We start from the raw sequence: 7094 nt of genomic DNA on the forward strand, positions 1-7094 counted from the left end.
ATGCTTTACATCTGATTGGTTACTTGCGAGTCTAAAATGTTTAATGGAACATTTGATTGGCCAGATTATTTGACAAAAAATATGGTGGGGAAAGACCGGGAAGAATTCAGTTGTGTCTGACTTGCGGTTAGAACTACCCACTGAAATGCATAGAATTATATGAAATATTGTACAGAAGAAAAGAGGCTGTATCGAACTACCGATATTTAATATTTTTTTTTTAATTTTGCAAGATTCGTACATATAAAATATTTTAATACTAGTGTTTCCAAAGATGGTTTAGTCAAGTTTTTCATGCCAATGAAGTGTTGGCGATACAGAATTGAGTGTAAAATATGTCTGCCCTGAGCAAGTGCAGGTCTGTGTCCCTCCTGGCCGAATCATCTGTCGAGCATAAACAAATGGCCACTAAACCTACTGCTGCCCCTCGTCAGCGGAGTCCAATGACATCTCTAACCCTTTATCATTCATTACACAATACAACTGAGATCGGCTGTTTTAATAACGGTGTGTGGATTTGTGGGGGGTCGTCAGAAGGCAGGGTCACGACACAAGGAATGATTCAGATTTATTTGAATTTGATCTCATTTCTGTTTCTTTACGTGTTTATTTTCACTTCAGTATAAAGTTTGCTTTGGAGGTTGTGTGTGTGCGTGCGTGTGTGTCTGTGTGTGCCTGCGTGCGTGCGTGTGTGTGTGTGTGTCGTTTTATGGCCGTGCACATGCGTTTCTCTTTTTTATTTGTTCTTACCCCGTGGTCAGTTTTGGTGTCGTTTAAATTTGGTATTTAGGCTACTGAAAGAACAATACAGACGAGAATCTTGCATGAAGTTTGTCCGACCACCCGCAATTATCGAAATAAATAAAGTAATATGTAAATATTGGAATGAATAAATAAATACGTATGGGAATAAATACATTTATGTCGATATTTATGTATTCATTCATTCATTCATTCATTCATTCATTTTTTTGAATTGAATTCAATTTTTTTTCTCGTGTAGCAGTATTCCGGTATTAGTTACTATGGAACATACTAAAGCACTAGAGCTTTTCGCTTACGGCCATACCACCTTGAGAACGCCCGATCTCGTCTGATCTCGGAAGCTAAGCAAGGTCGGGCCTGGTTAGTACTTGGATGGGAGACCGCCTGGGAATACCAGGTGCTGTAAGCTTTTCTACCTACAGCTTGAAAGGGGGCGCTATTTCCCCACATATTTCGAATAATATTCTCACACTTGCTCCAACTAGAAATATTTTTTACATTTTATTTTAACATTTAACATGAAACTTTTAACATAAGTAAATGATATGAACTCAATCCATCCTGCCCTTTTCCCATGTGTGTGTGTTCGTTTGTTAAAACATTAAAAAATACATTATTTTTCGGTTTAATAAATAGACATTGTTGTGGAATTACGTGATTTCAAAGACATTGAGATTCAATGTATTATCAGTATATCAGCCTATATATGTACAGAAAATGGTACATGCATATTTAAATATACTTTTCTATTTTCTAGCTGCCATGAAAACTTACTGGTGTTCCTTAAAAAGAAAAGGCAACAAATCCAACATTTGGAACAGACGGCAGCTTGAGGAGAGAAGAAGAAAGTAATAAAGAAATGTATGTGGTTTTACTATACGGTTGCAATTAAGGACAAATATTTTAACACATTGAAATGGTCTTTGTTTTTGTTAACTCAAATTTTGAAAGATAAAAGTCAAACCATGAGGTAAAATATTACGAATTAACAAATTGTCTTAAGAATTGTATAATTGTTGATGTAGACCTGACTTGGAACCTTAAAAGTTTTGTTGAATGTATCGGACACTACTTTGAATAGTCCACTTTGTATTGGACAGGATTAAACAATATGAAAATGTCAGACGCATGGAGAGGTGTCATTCAATAGCTGAAATGCTTTGTAATAGAAAATGTCAAAATGAAATTTGTTTATTGCTAATTTTTCCAGAAACTACAACGTCGTCTTCAAGTCCTGCCAACAGCTGAGAACAGTAGTTAGGCCCAGGCGCCTTGACTTACAATCCAGGGCGAGAAGCCCAGAGGCAAAACCCCCCAAAAATGGGGTCATACTTAATTAGAGAGCATCCTGAACTTGAATCAGCCTGGATCACTTGGGAGAACTGAGCAGTATTCAATCAAATATGTCATGATAACAAAAAACTCCAAGTCCCATAAGCAAGTTGTGCTACGTTTACACCTGCACACCTGAGCCGAGCCGGCCTGGTGTGTCTCCGCTCGTTCGGCTCGCATTTACACGAGAGAGGGGAGAACCGAGCGAATGACGTCACGAATAATGAACGTGCTGAGCAGCAAGTTTTCAAAGACGACAAACGACAGTGAGAATGGCGGTTGCTGTGGCGGATCAGGATGTTTTCGTTGTGTTTTTTTGCATCTTTGTGTTTTACCTGCTGAATAACACGGCTGAAATGCATCGAAGGATTGAATATAAAAAGAAAAGAAGAATGCTTCTGGAAGAGAGTCGCAGTCTGAGTCTTTTGAAGATGAATATGGCCATCAGACTTAAGGCAAAAAAGGTACGGTTTATTTTCTTTTTTTTATTAAAAAAATAAACTTGAAAACACAGTCGGTTGTATTATCAGCTTTGTTGGAAACTAGCGTAATTTCTTTGTTATTACCTGATGTCCGCGTTTGACTAAAAAAACGTTTAAGCTATTTTTTTTTTTACTTTTACAAGCACTCACATCAAACCTTTTAAAAGATTAGCATAACAACAAGAAATACATACCACTGTTTATAAATGTAAAAAGAAGCAAAAAACAAACAAACAGAATGACACAAATCCCCGCCCACAGCCTGCTTCGGCCCCGAGCCAGATTCAGATATGTTGCAGGGCTGGAGTTTCACGGCTTGGTTCCGGCTCGGCTCGGTTATTTGCTAGTGTAAACACTCCCGTACCGGTACGGGTGTGCTAGTGTGAACGGGGCATTGATAACCCCTCAGCTCCAAGCTGGTGCCACTGGAAGCAAACCCTGTCACTTGTTTCTCTAGATCTAACTCCAGGCAATGCAAAATTGAAAAAACATGGCAGTTTGATTACAACATAATTTCTCATTTTTTGTTGACCCTTCCAAGGTCATAGGTCATAGGTCGAAGGAGAAATTAAAAAAATAACAACCATAGTTTCTGCACTCAGCATGTCAGAAAACCCCCAGGTGATTTTTTCTAGTAAAATCTGCACTGGTTGAGTTGGTATGGAATGCCCCATATATTGGCGATTGGGGCTGCGGGACCTGGACAGGGGAAGAGCTCCAGGACCTGGGTCATCTTGGCCTTGAGATCCATAATGTCCGTACAGGGATGAGACCCCAACATATAAGTTGATAAGTGCACTGTGTGGAACAAACAAAAAAAATACAAGAAAATCTCCTCTGACTCATTTCTGAGGGGCCTGGAGGATTGAATGCACAACAGTTTTGATCACATCCGGGTACCACACTGCAGCTCAGTACACCCCAGCATGTGTGCAACGTGCAGACCCTGCAAGAGGACAGTTCTGGATATCCGGGTACCACACTGCAGCTCAGTACTCCCCAGCATGTGTGCAACGTGCAGACCCTGCAAGAGGACAGTTCTGGATATCCGGGTACCACACTGCAGCTCAGTACACCCCAGCATGTGTGCAACGTGCAGACCCTGCAAGAGGACAGTTCTGGATATCCGGGTACCACACTGCAGCTCAGTACACCCCAGCATGTGTGCAACGTGCAGACCCTGCAAGAGGACAGTTCTGGATATCCGGGTACCACACTGCAGCTCAGTACTCCCCAGCATGTGTGCAACGTGCAGACCCTGCAAGAGGACAGTTCTGGATATCCGGGTACCACACTGCAGCTCAGTACTCCCCAGCATGTGTGCAACGTGCAGACCCTGCAAGAGGACAGTTCTGGATATCCGGGTACCACACTGCAGCTCAGTACTCCCCAGCATGTGTGCAACGTGCAGACCCTGCAAGAGGACAGTTCTGGATATCCGGGTACCACACTGCAGCGCAGTACACCCCAGCATGTGTGCAACGTGCAGACCCTGCAAGAGGACAGTTCTGGATATCCGGGTACCACACTGCAGCGCAGTACACCCCAGCATGTGTGCAACGTGCAGACCCTGCAAGAGGACAGTTCTGGATATCCGGGTACCACACTGCAGCGCAGTACACCCCAGCATGTGTGCAACGTGCAGACCCTGCAAGAGGACAGTTCTGGATATCCACTTTGGGACAAATAGCCTTGCTCAGGGACAATCCCCTTAAGACATACTATGCGGGAGTTAATCGTGGCAGTTAGGAGAGCTTCTCCCCACAAACTTTTTATTGCTGTAAGTTCAAGTTTGCCTGCACCCAGTGATTATGCATCAACGTCTAGAGTTGTGAAAAAAGCCAACCACTCCCTGTTCACATGGTGAATGTACTGTTCCTCAGAAGCAATCACTTTGTTGGGAGAATTGGTGTTTGAATACTCAATTAAAGATAATGAATTAATACATGTGTGTAATGGGTTAACTGAGTTACAAACTTCTTCCAAATGAGTTCAAGATAGAATGATAGAAAGAGAGGAACGAGAGAGAAAGAGGGGAATGAGAGAGAAAGAGGGGAGTGATAGAGAAAGAGAGGAATGAGAGAGAAAGAGGGGAACGAGAGAGAAAGAGGGGAGTGATAGAGAATGAGAGGAATGAGAGAAAGAGGGGAACGAGAGAGAAAGAGGGGAGTGATAGAGAAAGAGGGGAACGAGAGAGAAAGAGGGGAACGAGAGAGAAAGAGGGGAATGATCGAGAAAGAGGGGAACGAGAGAGAAAGAGGGGAGTGATTGAGAAAGAGAGGAATGAGAGAGAAAGGGGGGAATGATCGTGAAAGAGGGGAATGAGAGAGAAAGAGGGGAACAAGAGAGAAAGTGGGGAATGAGAGAGAAAGAGGGGAGTGATAGAGAAAGAGAGGAATGAGAGAGAAAGAGGGGAACGAGAGAGAAAGAGGGGAGTGATAGAGAATGAGAGGAATGAGAGAAAGAGGGGAACGAGAGAGAAAGAGGGGAGTGATAGAGAAAGAGGGGAACGAGAGAGAAAGAGGGGAACGAGAGAGAAAGAGGGGAATGATCGAGAAAGAGGGGAACGAGAGAGAAAGAGGGGAGTGATTGAGAAAGAGAGGAATGAGAGAGAAAGAGGGGAACGAGAGAGAAAGAGGGGAATGAGAGAGAAAGAGGGGAATGAGAGAGAAAGAGGGGAGTGATAGAGAATTAGAGGAATGGAGAGAAAGAGGGGAACGAGAGAGAGAGAGGAACGAGAGAGAAAGAGGGGAGTGATAGAGAAAGAGAGGAACGAGAGAGAAAGAGGGGAACGAGAGAGAAAGAGGGGAACGAGAGAGAAAGAGGGGAACGAGAGAGAAAGTGGGGAGTGATAGAGAAAGAGAGGAATGAGAGAGAAAGAGGGGAACGAGAGAGGAAAGGGGTGAACGAGAGAGAAAGTGGGGAATAAGAGAGAAAGAGGCGAATGAGAGAGAAAGAGAGGAACGAGAGAGAAAGAGGGGAGTGATAGAGAAAGAGAGGAGTGATAGAGAAAGAGAGGAACGAGAGAGAAAGAGGGGAGTGATAGAGAAAGAGAGGAATGAGAGAGAAAGAGGGGAACGAGAGAGAAAGAGGGGAGTGATAGAGAAAGAGAGGAATGAGAGAGAAAGTGGGGAATGATAGAGAAAGAGAGGAACGAGAGAGAAAGAGGGGAACGAGAGAGAAAGAGGGGAACGAGAGTGAAAGAGGGGAGTGATAGAGAATTAGAGGAATGAGAGAGAAAGAGGGGAACGAGAGAGAAAGAGAGGAACGAGAGAGAAAGAGGGGAGTGATAGAGAAAGAGAGGAATGAGAGAGAAAGTGGGGAATGATAGAGAAAGAGAGGAACGAGAGAGAAAGAGGGGAACGAGAGAGAAAGAGGGGAACGAGAGAGAAAGAGGGGAGTGATAGAGAATGAGAGGAATGAGAGAGAAAGAGGGGAACGAGAGAGAAAGACGGGAGTGATAGAGAAAGAGGGGAACGAGAGAGAAAGAGGGGAACGAGAGAGAAAGAGGGGAATGATCGAGAAAGAGGGGAACGAGAGAGAAAGAGGGGAGTGATTGAGAAAGAGAGGAATGAGAGAGAAAGAGGGGAATGATCGTGAAAGAGGGGAATGAGAGAGAAAGAGGGGAATGAGAGAGAAAGAGGGGAGTGATAGAGAATTAGAGGAATGGAGAGAAAGAGGGGAACGAGAGAGAAAGAGAGGAACGAGAGAGAAAGAGGGGAGTGATAGAGAAAGAGAGGAACGAGAGAGAAAGAGGGGAACGAGAGAGAAAGAGGGGAACGAGAGAGAAAGTGGGGAGTGATAGAGAAAGAGAGGAATGAGAGAGAAAGAGAGGAACGAGAGAGAAAGAGGGGAGTGATAGAGAAAGAGAGGGATGAGAGAGAAAGAGGGGAACGAGAGAGAAAGAGGGGAGTGATAGAGAAAGAGAGGAATGAGAGAGAAAGTGGGGAATGATAGAGAAAGAGAGGAACGAGAGAGAAAGAGGGGAACGAGAGAGAAAGAGGGGAACGAGAGTGAAAGAGGGGAGTGATAGAGAATTAGAGGAATGAGAGAGAAAGAGGGGAACGAGAGAGAAAGAGAGGAACGAGAGAGAAAGAGGGGAGTGATAGAGAGAGAGGAATGAGAGAGAAAGTGGGGAATGATAGAGAAAGAGAGGAACGAGAGAGAAAGAGGGGAACGAGAGAGAAAGAGGGGAACGAGAGAGAAAGAGGGGAGTGATAGAGAATGAGAGGAATGAGAGAGAAAGAGGGGAGCGATAGAGAAAGAGAGGAACGAGAGAGAAAGAGAGGAACGAGAGAGAAAGAGGGGAGTGATAGAGAAAGAGAGGAATGAGAGAGAAAGTGGGGAATGATAGAGAAAGAGAGGAATGAGAGAGAAAGAGGGGAGTGATAGAGAAAGAGAGGAATGAGAGAGAAAGAGGGGAATGATCGAGAAAGAGAGGAACGAGAGAGAAAGAGGGGAACGAGAGAGAAAGAGGGGAGTGATAGAGAATTAGAGGAATGGAGAGAGAAAGAG

At 44.0% G+C, this 7094-nt stretch overlaps 1 non-coding gene across 1 annotated transcript; it reads left to right on the forward strand.

Moving 5' to 3' along the window:
• Nucleotides 1–1055: 1055 nt before the first annotated feature.
• Nucleotides 1056–1174, forward strand: LOC131722812 (5S ribosomal RNA). Its single transcript, XR_009320045.1, has one exon. It is a non-coding gene; the product is annotated as a 5S ribosomal RNA (ribosomal RNA).
• Nucleotides 1175–7094: the final 5920 nt, after the last annotated feature.

Source organism: Acipenser ruthenus, chromosome 51, assembly GCF_902713425.1.
Source record: "Acipenser ruthenus chromosome 51, fAciRut3.2 maternal haplotype, whole genome shotgun sequence".
Classification (NCBI taxonomy): domain Eukaryota; kingdom Metazoa; phylum Chordata; class Actinopteri; order Acipenseriformes; family Acipenseridae; genus Acipenser; species Acipenser ruthenus.